Source organism: Pteropus vampyrus, unplaced genomic scaffold (genome assembly GCF_000151845.1).
Source record: "Pteropus vampyrus isolate Shadow unplaced genomic scaffold, Pvam_2.0 Scaffold91, whole genome shotgun sequence".
Lineage (NCBI taxonomy): Eukaryota > Metazoa > Chordata > Mammalia > Chiroptera > Pteropodidae > Pteropus > Pteropus vampyrus.
This window is the reverse complement of record NW_011888872.1, coordinates 7000031-7014713: the sequence shown is the minus strand read 5'-3', so window position 1 is coordinate 7014713 and position 14683 is coordinate 7000031.

Here is a 14683-nt window from a genome sequence, read left to right as displayed (position 1 = left end):
TTTCGATGAATTTTAATTTGACATTTGATTCTTCTATTACGTATAATGCTTTCTTATCCTACGCAGAAAATTTTTATTTAAGCTACAGAGTGAAAATACTCTGTTGTATCTTATAAAAACATTGTGACTTTGTCTCTGATTCATCTGTCTATTATTTATCTCAAATTAAATTTTGTCTGTCAAGTGAAATAGAAGGCAAAGTTTCTTTTATTCCATATGGATATCCAATTGTTCCAGTAGTATTTGTTGAAAATACTCTATTTTTCTCATTGAATTATATCAGTCCCCTTGTCAAAAATCAATTGACTATATATATATATGAGATTTTTATTTCTGGACTCTTGCCCTGTTTCTAATCTTGGGGTGGGGTGGGGGAAAGCATACAGTGTTTCAACATTAAGCATGATGGTATTTATAGGTTTTTTCATAGAAAAAAATTTCTATTTTATAAAATAGAAAAAGATACTATTTCTAGTTTGCTAAAAGACCATTGCAATGAATGGATGCTGAATTTTATTAAACATTTTTTCTACATTTACTTATTAATCATATGATTTTTTCTCTTCTGTAATGTGATAATCTCATTGATTGGTTTCTAGAGAACCATTGATTGGTTTCTTTCCTGGAGAAAATATATACTTGTATTCTTTTAAAACGTTGATGGACTCAGTTTACTAAGATTTTGTGCAGAATTTTTGTGTCAGTGCTCATGAGGCATATTTGTCTGTTTTTGTTTCATTCTTATTATTTCATTATCTGGTTTGGGTCTTGGCATCATGATGACTCATAAAATGAATCGGGAAGTGTTTCTTCTTCCTTCATTTTCTGAAAAAAATTTATGTAAGATTGATGTTATTTCCCCCCTTAAGTCCTTGATAAATTAATTGACTGGACAAGCCACCTGGAACTGGAGGTTTTGGGGATTTGTATGTTTGTTTGGTACTAAAATTTGTATTGAGTCCAATTTCTTTAACAAGGAACTTTTCCATTTGTTCTTGGTATTTAATATATTGACATAAAGTTGTCCTTAATATAGTTTTTGCTCCTGATGTCTGTGGAATCTGTAATAATGTCCTCTCTTTTATTCTTGGTAATGCTATTTGTACCTTCACTTTTTATTGTTTGGTTTATTTTACAAGGAGCATAACAATTTTATTAATATTTTCATTTTAGCTTATTTTTTGATATTTTTATCTGTTTTGTATCTGTTCTTACTACATTTATGTTTATTTTTTTCCTTTCTTCTATTTACTTTGGAATTAATTAACTTTTTTATGTGTCTAGTTTCTTAATCTAGAAGCTTATAATTTTGTATTTAAAAGATTTCTACTCTTATATTCTTTTAATGTTATACTCCTTCTATAAACACTACTGTTATGGACTGAATGTTTGTGTCTCCTCAAAATTTGTCTGTTGATATCTGAAATATGCTCAATGTGATGGTATTAGGAGGCAGGTCATGATTAGTGGAACTCTCATGATTGGGATTAATGCCCTTGTAAAAGGGAACCTAGAGAGGTTCTTTTACTCTCTGCCATGTGAGGACACGGTGAAAAGACAGACTTTGCCCAGCCTCTAGAATTGGGAGAAACAAATGTTTGTTGGTTATAAGCAATCCAGACTATGTTTCGTTGTTGTAGCTCAAGCTGAGTAACATCTCCTTTGACACCATCCAACAAATTTTTATATGTTGTGTTTTAATCTTCCTTCAATGCAAAATATTGTCTAATTTCTCTTGTAATTTTGTCTTAGTTCATGACAAATATAGAAGTGTGTTTATTTAATATTCAAATATGTGGTTATATTCTAGAAAACATTGCTAGTAATTTCTAATTATTATGAGATTATTAGAAAATATACTCTGCCTGATTTCAAGCCATTAAAATTTACTAAAACTTCTTTTGTGGTCCATTTTGTTAATCTTGGTAAATTTTCCATATGTACTTGAAAGGAATATGTATTCGGCAGTCATTGGGTTGTAGAGTTCTATAAATTTTGTTTAGGTCAAGTCATTGATATTGAGGTTCAAATCTTGTACATATATACTAATTTTGTCTACTTAAGAGGTGCATTATCATCTGTAATGAGGATTGTGAATATTGTGAATTTATTTGTTCCTCCCTTTCTTCTGTTATTTTTTCCAACATGTATTTTTACGGTTTTTTATTAGGTGCATGCATATTGAGAATTATGATGCCTCCTGAGGAATCGACTTTTTTTATTTTTGCGTACTATCCCTTCTCATCTCTAGCAATACTCCTTGTCTTGAAGACTACTTCCTCTGATATAAATATAACCTCACCTGCTTTCTTAGCCATTTTTATAGTATATATTTTTCCATACCTGTGTTTAATCCAGTGCGTGTCTTTATATTTAAACAACATTTCTTGTAAATAGAATATAGTGAGGTGTTGCTTTTTTATGTAGTAAACATTCTAGGTCTTTGTACTTAATGTAATTATTGGTATTATTAAGTTTAAGTGTGGCATCTTGCTATTTGTTTCCTATTTTTCCATATTTTTTAGTTATTCAGTTTCTCATTTTCTGCCTTCTTTTGGATTAATCAAGGTTTTTTTCTTTTCTTTTTATCTTATTTATTAATCTTTTAAATATGTCTCTTTGTATTGTTTTATTGTTGCTCTTGAGATTACTTCTACACATAATTACCTAATTTGGTACTCATTATCTCTCAAAAAGATAAAGAGACTAGCATTTTTTAGAATAAAAGTTTCCTGGAGATAAAATCTTTTAGCTTTAAAAAAAATTCTATTTTGTCTTAATTTTGAAAAGTATTTTTGCTGGATACATAATTCTGGATTGGATTATTTTTTCTTTCATTGCTTCAAAGATATATTATTCCATTGTCTTCTGGTCTCCATTATTTCTGATAAAAATCATTTTAATCCTCCTCTCCTTCTCCTCTTTCTAATCATAACAATGATGATGATGATAAGGTATTTAATATGTCTTTTATTTTCTAGCTGCTTTAATTTTTTTCTTTTTTGATTACAATGTCCCTGTGATGTCTTCTTTATATTTATCTTACACAGTATTTTCTGAGTTTCTTGAATCTGAGGATTGATTTGTTTCATTAATTATGGAAACTTTCAGCTGTTGTTTCTTTAAATATTTCTTCTGCATCATTCTCACTCCTCTCTTCTTCCAGGACTCCCATTACATATATGTTAGATCATTTGATTTGGTTAAATTTTTTTGGTCTATGTTTATGTTTCAGTTCAGACTATGTATATTGATCTGTCTTCAAAATTCACTTTTCTTATGCTGTGTGTTCAAGTGTCAGGTTTAGTTCAAGTGAACTCTTCATTTCTGATACTATATTTTTCAATTCTGATATTTCCATTGAGGTCTATTTTATTGTTTATTTTTCTTTCTTAAAATTATCCATCTATTTATTCATTAGTCAATGAGATGTTTTAATATATTTATTGTTACTTTATACTCTTTTTCTGCTAAATTTAACATCTGAACCATCTGTAGGTCTGACTATATTGGCTGTTTTTTACTTTTGATTACTAGTCAGTTTTTTCTACTTCTTTACATATATCTAAAGATATATTTGCCAAAATTCATCTTTACATTAAAAATGTGTAGAAACTAAAATGAATAAAATTTTCCCTCAGAAAAAAAGCATGTCACTTGCTCCATCAGTATGCTTAGAAAAGGGGTTTTAGATCAAAAATTTTCCTTCTTGGAAATTACTTTTGTTTTCTAGCCCTACCCTCATCTTTCCGTTTCTCAGAAGAACAGCCTATTGTATTCTTCTGAAGATTACTCTGTAAGACCTGACACGTATTACAATTAGGTCTCTGCCCTTCTTTCCTGCTCCTAGCAATCAGCAGAATTATGCCTCGTACTTGGTGAAAGCCTTATCTATTTTGAGGTATCTCTCAGTTGTTCAGTCCTTCTCACAGCTTGCATCATTCCCCCTGCCACCACTGTGCACCTGGTGAAAGGCCCACAGTGAAATTTAGTGTATGAAAGTAGACTTGTTTTGTTACTGGAGATCTCTAGTGTTCTAAGCCATCTTGAGTCACATTTTTATCACCAGTTTAATAGGGGCCACGCTCACCATTTAAGGTAAAGAAATCTGTACACACTGTTGCAAGTTGTTGGACATTTACAAGTTGATGCAAGTTGTTGAAAGCTGGACATTTACAGTAAATCAAGATTCCTACTGTTGGAGCTTAAAAACAATCCTATAAATTCTGGTTAAGTCTATGCATGATGTATATTTACAATGAGGCAAAAATGTGAGAGGGTAATGCCCTGCAAAACAAAACAGGAATGGCATTTAAAATATTGTGGTTTCTGTCCTGCCACAGGAACTACTAGAGCCTTCTCAAAAATGATGAGAATCTGTCTTTTTTAAAAGGTCAGTGTATTGAGACTTTAGCTTAAGTGCGTTGTCCTGAAAGTCTGAGCACAACAAGATTATTCTGTGGACTATAATCCATCAGAGAGACCTATAGCAAATGAGAGGTGATATAAGTGACAATAGTTTTGATAGAGACCAAATACAAAATCAAACCAATATTTTCATCTCATTTTTCTGAAAAAGCAAGAAAGAAAGGATTTGCTTATGAATATTGGGTTGGAAACCAGGGGTTGCAAAGAAACTAGCATGTTAAAAGCAAAAGATGGGACACAAGCATGACCAATTCTTACACCTGTAGCAGCAGCTGCTTTTCTGTAGGTTGCTTCTAGTGTTGCTGTTAGGCACTGTAATAAAAGTTGCCGAGCCTCCATGGTCAATGACTGTTGCCAGGATCTTTCATACCTTTATTTCTGCTTGAATAACCTTCCTTAATCTTTAGCCTGGCCAACTTATTTTTTACAGATTTTTATTAAATTATAGCTAACATACAATATTATATTAGTTTTAGGTGTGCAGCATAGTTATCCAACATTTATATACCTAAAGAAGTGATCACCATGGTAAGTCCAGCAGCTATCTGACATTGTACAACACTATCACGATATTAGTGATACCAACCAATTTGTACTTCTTAGTCCCTGTTTCATCCCATCCCTCACTGCCCCATCTGGCAACCATGAGCGTGTTCTCTACATCTATGAATCTGTTTCTATTTTGTTTGTTTGTTTATTTTGTTCTTCAGGTTCCACATGTAAGTATGATCATATTGTATTTGTCCTTCTCTGATTTATTTCACTTAGCACAATACCTTCCAGGTCCATCCATGTTGTCGCAAATGATAAGATTTCATTCTTTTTATGGCTAACTAGTATTCCATTGTATATATGTATCACTATTTTATCCAGTCATCTATTGATGGGCACTTAGGTTGCTTCCATATATTAGCTAGTGTAAATAATGCTGCAATGAACATAGCAGTGCATATATCTTTTTGAAATAGTTGTTTGTATTTCTTTGGATAAATACTCAGAAGTGGAATTGCTGGGTTGTAAGGTAGCTCTTTTCTTTATTTTTTGAGGAAGCTCCATACTGTTTTCCATAGTGACTGCACCAATTTGCAGTCCCACCAACAGTGCACAAGGATGCCCTTTTCTTCACATTCTCGTCAACAGGTGTAAGATAATATTTTATTGTGATTTTAATTTGCATTTCTTTGATGATTAGTGATGTTGAGCATCTTTTCATATGTCTGTTGGCCATCTGTATGTCCTTTTTAGAGAACTATCTATTCAGGTTCTCTGCCCATTTTTTAATTGGATTGTTAGTTTTTTTGGTGTTAAGTTTCATGAGTTTCTTATAAATTTTGTATGCTAACCCCTTATTAGATATGTCATTAGCAAATATCTTCTCCCATTCAGTAAGCTACCTTCCCATTTGGTTGATGGTTTCCTTTGCTGTGCAAAAATTTTTTTGTCTAATGTAGTCCCATTTGTTTATTTTTTTTGTTTCCCTTGCCTGAAGAGACATATCAGAAAAAATAGTGCTAAGAGCAATGTCAGAGTTTCCTGTCTATGTTTTCTTTTAGGAATTTTATGGTTTGGTGTCTTACATTTAAGTCTTTAATTCATTTTGAGTTTATTCTTGTTTATAGGTATAAGAAGGTGGTCTATTTTCATTTTTTTGCATGTACCTGTCCAGTTTTCCCAATACCATTTATTGAAGAGACTGTCTTTACCCTATTGTAGATTCTTGTCTCCTTATAATAGATTAATTGACCACATAAGTGTGGGTTTATTTCGGGGCTCTCTGTTCTGTTTCATAGATCTGCGTGTCTGTTTTTATGCCAGTACTGTGCAGTTTAGATTACTATACACTTGTAGTATAGTTTAATATTAAGTAACATGACACCTCCAATTTTGTTCTTCTTTCTCAAGATTGCCATGGCTATCCAGGGTCTTTTATGGTTCCATATAAGGTTTAGGATTATTTGTTCAAGTTCTGTGAAAAATGCTGTTGGTATTTTCATAGAGATAGCATTGAGTCTATAGAATACTTTAGGTAGTATTTAGCCAATTTGTTTTCAACCATTGGCACTCACCTTAGATAATGTGTCCTGAAATAGAGTTTCACTTGATTTGGTGATTTTCACTGGTACTCCCTCAGTTCCCAGATTGTTTTAAGTTCCCCAATAGAGAATAAGCATCCATAGAGCAAAGACTACATCTTAATTGATTTTTCTCTCCCTTGCCCATAGCAAGGTCTCTGATACATAGTGAGTGCTTAGAAATATTTGTTGGATGAGTGAATGGATGCCATTCATGATACGACTATGTACTTCAGTTTTTATGGATCAAAATTATGCCAGGCTGTAAAAAAATCTAAATTTGCCTGGAGATGCCAAGAAAGGTATATATTAAGAATTAACTGGTCTAATTGCAAAATTAAGGTTAAAAAAAATTATTTTATGTTTATTCACATCTAAGTGCAACTACCAGTATGTAAACTCATTTCAGGGTCTGGCCAATTTCCTTGATTTAAATCAAACATGTTGCTTCAAATATTTCTTGAAACAGATAACTGTAGAAATAAATAACTATGAAATACCTTTCTTTTACCAAGATTTATAGCAATGTCACTTGCTTTAATAGACTTTAAAATCCATCAGAAACAGGTACACTGTTCTATTTTAGGTCTGGCTCATGGTCACACGCATTCACCTGTTTTCAGAAGTACACTATCAGTTGTTTCTTACATGTCCATTTCTAATTACATTGGAAAGTCTGTCTAAACAAAAATATTGTTTGTCAAAGTCTACAAAATCTAAAGTTATGAGAACTTAATTCTAGTTATGAGAACTTAATTCTAATTATAATGGTCTGTATCTCCTTTATCAAGTTAAAACAAGTTTTTTGACAAAAATAAAATATATATTGCATGCATGTTGCCACACCCATGCAAATCTCTGAGACTAGATGTAGTGTCAGCATTGTTTCCAATGCAGGATCCCAAGGAACTCTACTAGTCACCGTCATATGAGACAAGACTCACTCAACACTTCTTGAAAAATATCTCTTAATACTACTAAAAAAATAAATCTATTTTTTAATCACCTACCAAGTGTCAGGTACAATTCTAGCTTCCTTTATACATTATCTTAATCACAATATAATGGCATATTGTGATTCAAATAAAGTAAGAATTATTAGTCATGTTTTCTTAAAAATTATATGTTAAGATGTTATTAATTGTCCAAAGTCATGAAGATGGTAAATGACAAAATCTAAAACTTAACTTCTGGTCTCTGCCTCTGAGCCTTGACTTTACTTTATACCAATTCCTAGGACTTTGATGAGCAACAGAAAATAATACATTAAATCTTGAAAAAAAATTTTTTTTGTAAAGTCAGTAACCATGATTTATTTTTATACCAACCAACTTACATAGTAAAAGAGGTGGTGACAGTAGAATCTGTGCTATCCTCCATGAAGTTACAAGGTAAGAGAATCTAGCAAGTCTATCTATGTGTAATGTTTACTTCAGAGTTCTGCTTATATGAACTTATTACTTTATTCATCTCCAAGGATATACTAATTTCTAACTATGTTGTAGGTATTACTTGCTAATCTTTACAAAATGAAGTAATCAACATGATTTTAGACCATGAGGCATAGAAGATTTAGAACACCACTGACACAGAAGATGTTAAAGTAGAATATTGGAAAGTTCATTTGGGTCAGTATGTGACCCTCAATAACCATTAATCGGAGGCATAGAACATGAGTTACATCTTTAAACATTTTAAGTCTTAGAGTAATTAAATACCTATTTTGTTCATGTATTTTTTTTATTACAATTCAATACAACTGCATGATAAAATTTCTTATATTTTCCTTAAGTAACAATCTTTCTGTGAAATTGTTTATCTTCATTGTCATTTAGTGTACTTGGCATTTGCCATAAGCTGTTCATTTTAAATTTATTCCCACTTGCCTACTGATTAAGATGTAACTTTGTTGTTCTCTGAATCTCAATCATTATCATCTGACACTGTATGCCTTCACACATTTTTTAACTTGAAAAAAAACATGGTTTATATTTGTTTTTATGACATTTAGTCTGTGTTTACATGATATTAAAAAAGTCATTTCAATCAAAGCTATACCCGTTTTATAGCATCCTGAGAACACTGTACTTAATCAGTTGAATTTTTATCTCATTTAAACAGGTATTTTGGTTTCATGTAGACATAGCCAATGAATCATAAGAATAAGTATTTCTTTTAGCTTATGTTTATTTTTTTAAAGTCTTTAGTCATTGGTTTATCATTTTTTAGCTTACAGTACTACAGATGAGGAATGTAATGTTTTGTGTTCTTGTTTCTCTTTAAATAATGTATTGTTTCTATAGTTAGGTTTATAAAATTTTCTCTTTATTCTGAGATTCAAACATATCTCTAAGATATACACCAGTAAATTTCACTATGATACTCAGTAAACCCTTTCAACATGGAGATTAGGATCTCAAATTCTTTTTCATGTTAGAAAGATATTTATAACAATAAATACTAAAATAATAATACTCTTTCTTCATCTTTCTCTTTTATCTCAGTTTGGAATTTTTAATATTTAAATAACTAGTTTCCTTGATTTTTCCTGAAAATCTTATGTGTTTTTATTATTTCCTTTTTTAAATCCTCTACTGTGTGTGTGTGTGTGTGTGTGTGTGTGTGTGTGTGTGTGTGTGTGTGTGTTTTCCATTTGATATTCTGGCATTTTAATTTGTTCTCAGCAGTGGTTCTCTCTCTCTCTCTCTCTCTCTCTCTCTCTCAAATGTTTACATTTGAAAATCATTTTGTTTTAGACCTACAAATTAAGTTTTGTGCTCTAATTTCATCACTTAGAAGGTTTCTTTTTTTGTTACCTATTTTGCTTTTTTATTGTGTTAGCTTCAGAGGCACCACCTGTCCTGGTTGTTCATCTTCATTTTGACCCTTTCATGGTTCAAGTTCATTAGAAGGACTGTGTATATCTAACTCTTGGATATGTATTTCAGCACACATACAGATCAGACTCTTTAGTGTAGTATCTTATGGTATAACATGAGGATATTGCTGTGGTTTTATTTGCTTGTTTCTGCTTTGAATTTGTTTATTAGTTGGCTTATTTAGTCATTCATTTAGTGAACCTGTGTATTTTCTGCTAAGGCATCAGGAATAAACTTCTCTGTTCTCAGCTTTCTTTCCTAGATATACACCTGGAGAAGGCATTGTCATCCCAAGCCCATGTATTGGGATCAGTTCAGTTCACATGAGCAGTTCACCTCTAGTTCTACCAATGTTAGCAAATTACAGTTTGTCAGTTTCTCCAAATTACTCCTGCAACAAACCAACTGGTGGAGAATCCTGAGCAGAATCAAATCCCCTGGCAGCTGGACTCTTCAGGGAACTATGAGTTCCCTGGTTTGTCCCAAAGCACACACATAGATTTTCCTCTGCTGCTTGCCCTCTGCTTCTCACCCAACACCTCTAAGATAAAGACTCACGGTGGAAAAGTAGGAGAGAATGCTGCTCTGTCGGCCTGCCTGCTATGAAAATATATTAACACAGCTTCAGTTACATACCATTTGGAGCACACCATCTGCTGGACTGTGATAATTAGCCCAGCTTGGATACTGAAATCCGAAGCTCTGTAAATTTTGGATCATGTCAAGGAGAGGGAGAGTAATGAAGAAGCAAACCCAGGAAACATATGCTACCAAAACAATAGAAAGTTATATGACGAAGGGCCAGGATCATATTCAAAATTATTCTGAAGAATGTATGCTTTTCCTTGATGAATTTTCTTTATTTACATACAGATTGTACTAAGTTCCAATTTTTCATGTTATACCTACTGGGGAAAATATTTTTTGGTTTCACTTATTTCAGTATCTTAAGAAATTAATAGTTCAAAGAAATTTCACTAGTGATGAAATAAATTAATAGAAAAACTAATGGTCAACTTCTTATACCTAGTCTTCTATTCCTTTAGCTGTTAATACAAACAAAATGAAATACAAAATCTATTTCATAAATATGAATCACATGCTTACACAAAATTTATATGAGTAAATTGTACAAAATGGCTTTTTTGCTGGTATAAGAGAGCTTCTAGCCTTCTATTCCGAACATGTTAAATCTTGTTTGAGGCTTTAGATTAGTATTTAAAACTGTAAACAATGTGAAAACATAACTTCTATATTTTGAAATTCAGTACCAGTGCAAACATAGATATCTTCCTAAGAGCTAGAGTTGTGTAATAGAACATACATGGGTTTGGGATCTGGAGTGTCTTGGGCTGAAATCCCCAATTCACTGTTTATATGAAGATTGTTTGCACATTTATTTAGAATGAAGATCCCTGGCCCTAACACCAGCCACATGTATTTTGATTCAATTGACCTAGGATAGGATACAAATGATCTATGAAGGAGTGACCATATAATTTGTTTGAGCTGGGTCATTTTTGAAAGTGAAGGAAGACACATTAACTTTAAGCCCAGGCAAATCTGGCTGTTTGGTCATGCAAGGACTGCAACTGAGAAGGCTTACCTTAGTAATTTAGAGATCTCAGGCACGGTGTTAATACCTGACTCGTATTGCTTTCTGGCAATCAAATTGAGAGACTGAATGAAAGAACATTATGGATACTAAAAAACAAAGTAGTGTTTTAAACTATTTCTTCTTCCATTTTCTCCTCTTGTAATGAAATAAGCAGAAGAAAGTAGTACATATCACCTATGCTCTAGCTGGATGCTGCTGTTCTTCTTCCTGTTGTGTTCTGAGCACCCATATAATAATCCACAGCTGTTTCTTCTCTGGAAAGTGGTACAAACTTTGAATTTTCACATATTGCCGTGGTATCCTCATTATGATTCAGAAAGTATGTTTTGGTCCATACCGAAATGGCGAGAATGCGCCTCCCCTTGGTCCCCAGGGTTCCAAAAGAACTTCTATGTGCTTTTGCCATCATCACCATGTCTTCCATGATAACAAAGCCCTTCAAAGAGAGCCTCAAATATGGTGGAGGTCCATGATGGAGGTGAAAGTTTAGTGCCATCCTTTCTATCTTCTTTTCCCCATGGGACCCATATACTGACTATCTCACCATTGCTTTGTACAAATAAAGAAAAAAAAAATACTTATGCTTGGAAGCCCAGATAAATTACACCAATTGTCCAATGTCCACATATAATTATTCAGAACTGCCAAGCTGAAATTACAGTTACATTCCTTTATTTCTCACTGTTTGCCTTATTTTCAGGTCAGGAGAATCTCTTTGTTTAGCTAATGAAAGATCCTGGTATATTTTAAAAAATTATAGAGAGAGTCCGTATGACTAGATAAATTATAATATGAAGGGTCTGTTTGCCAACCCCTTTTCAGTTTCTACCTATCCTAGCCTTGTTCAAATATAATCAATGGTGAACTTCAGCACAGGATAAGTCCTCCCTGACTAGGCATCAGGTGAGGGCTAGGATTTGTGATGCTGCTATAAGTATGGTGGTGGGGGTGGCAGTGGTGACCCCAGCCAGCTGAGTCCTCTAGGATTATCCTAATCTTCAACTCAGTACCTTCCAGCTGGGGTTATTGCTTAAGCTAAAATTTATTGCTGAATTTGAATATGTTTTCTCTCCAGCCAGTCAAGCCATAGCCCTCAAACCTGCATTCATATTAACCACCCGAGTTATCTAGATTACTCCATTCCTCTACCTTTAGATAAATATATATTCTAAAAAGAATAATCCCCAAAGCCAAATTCTAATCCATTCTCATCCTAGAACTTCCTGCCTACCTGCTTAAAACATGGACTATAATTCCTTTTATGACTCACTGCCAAGTTCATGTTGAATCCCTCCATACTGTATTTTGGAGCAAAGGTTTGTTGCTTGGAGGGATAACTTCTACCATCCTGTTTCTATGGCATTATCCCCAAGCTTTTTATCCTATCTATCATAACTGGCTTTTTCTTCCTCATCATCAGCAACAAATAAATAGTACAAAGTGAAATAGGAGGAAAATAATGAAGGTCAATGAGGTTTTTGTGGAATAATGCATCTCCAGCCGAGGGAGGGGATTAGAGAAATCTATATGAATACTAGGATATTTAATATAGAATATGAAAGCTGGGTTAGATTATGGGAGGAAAGTCATGCTACACAGAAAAAACAAGAAATGACATAGAGAAGTAAGATGAGATCTCTCTTCAGATAATAACAGCTGGTGTTTATTTGTAACTCCTGAGCATCTAGCTTAGTAAACAGATTTTGAAAAAGTACTTGTTGAATGATTAATTAAAGAAAGCCATGAATTTTTGTGCTGGCTTATTGTTTCTCAAAGCAACGTGGCTTTCTGCTTTTGTTTTCAACAAAAGTAGATTTTTAGTCAAACTATTTTGCATTTTTTTCTTTCCGTTTTCCTTCCCAGATTTGGAAACAATAGAGAGACAAAGTAGTAGGCAGATGGAGAAATATTGACTTTATTACTAAATAAATCTAATATTGGAATAAGATTCTTAAAGATAAGCCCCAGAATTAGACTGATTTACCATCCTTACAGAAATCAGAAGAGTCAGGGAGAAGCATTCTCACCTAATATGGGAAATGAAACTTTTGTCAAATGAAATGAAAATGAAACATTTTTCAAATGCACAAATTTGTTCCTATCTTGTGCTACAGGCTTCTCTCCAGAAACTCATGGTCTCTGGAGAAGTTTTGACTCCTCTGGCCTCATTTGGCTGAACTACTTTATGTCTCCCTATCATTCTCTCTTTTGACCCTATCCTCTCTCTTTTCTTACATGTGTTGAGGCATCACTAAAAAATTCCCAGATGCATTTTATCTTGCTTTTTAATTTTTTTAATATTAAGATCAGTGCCAAGATAGGAATAAATCATAACCTATTTACAGTTAATTGAAAACTTCTCAGTTACCCAAAGGTATATGAGGTACTTTTTATCCTGTGGTACTATATATGCATTTTATTATAAAGCTATCCTTTAAATTATAATAAAGTATCATTAATATATAAAGAAATAATTTTCCTAGATAACAGTTAAGATTCCAAATTTACCTGATGTAAATACATTATTATTGTGACAATATTTATGTAGCCAGGAAGAGAGAACAAGCTGGCTGAGAAGAGGGGCAATGAACAGGCATTAACTATCACATTCAGCAACTAAAACCAGAATTCCACAAACTGTTCTCACACATGGCATTATTAAGGGTTATCTCAGAAGAATAAGGGACCATACCAAAAACTGAAGAGAAGTCTTGCTTTCCCCACCCCCCCAGTATAAGCTATTATCCTACTCAGAACTTCACCAAGCATCAGAGTTACCTAAGGAGTTATTCATATTTATATTGAAGCCTTATCCCTGATATAGTGAGAGATTCCTGCCCCTTCCTCCACACCCCAGAAGTAGGAGAATTAAGGTAGAGAAATGATGGAGACTTGGCTGTTTAGCCATGTTTGAGGACCTCAAACTGTGTTCAGCCTCAATGCACATGGAAAATATTAAAACACTTCTCATATTTCCAATACCACCATTAACTTCCCGCCCTGTTTCCTATAACCACATTCAGACCTTTTTAAGGCCCTTAATAAGTTCATTTTATTCATATATATTACTTTTTAGTATTTTTTAGAAGTCACCAATTATTGCCACTATTGTCTAGGTTAAAAAAAGAAAAAAGTGACATTACCATTGTACTTTTCATAAACAGATCATATTCTATTTATTCCCCAAATCCTGTGTCGTCCTCCTCACAATTGGAGATGAAGCAAACTGAAGTTACTGAGTCTCATTAAAGCTTTGATGATTCGCATTTGATTTCCATCTCTCTTATTAGGTGGGCAGCCTGAGGACTGTCTAGTCTGATGAACTCATTAAATCCTTTAAGGGCATTTCCAAATGCTCTTTTAAGTGAATCATTGGATTACACATTTTGGAGAAAGACAACAGACTGATACATTATTCAACAAGACTCATCTGAAGTTTTCCTGTAGGTAGTAAGGACTTGGAGTTATGGTTTTACCAACCACACTCTTTAGCCCAATATTGTGTAGTAAATGTTTTTATGGACCAATTATATTTTTCATTACCTAAAACCTATAATTTGTTTCCTCTCCCCTCTTATTCTCCAAGCAAGAATTATGAAATTCTCTTATATAGAATTTTCCAGAGTGTTTCTATCAAACTAGAAAATGTTCTGCCCTCTTGGAGGTCCTACACAGATCATGCACAG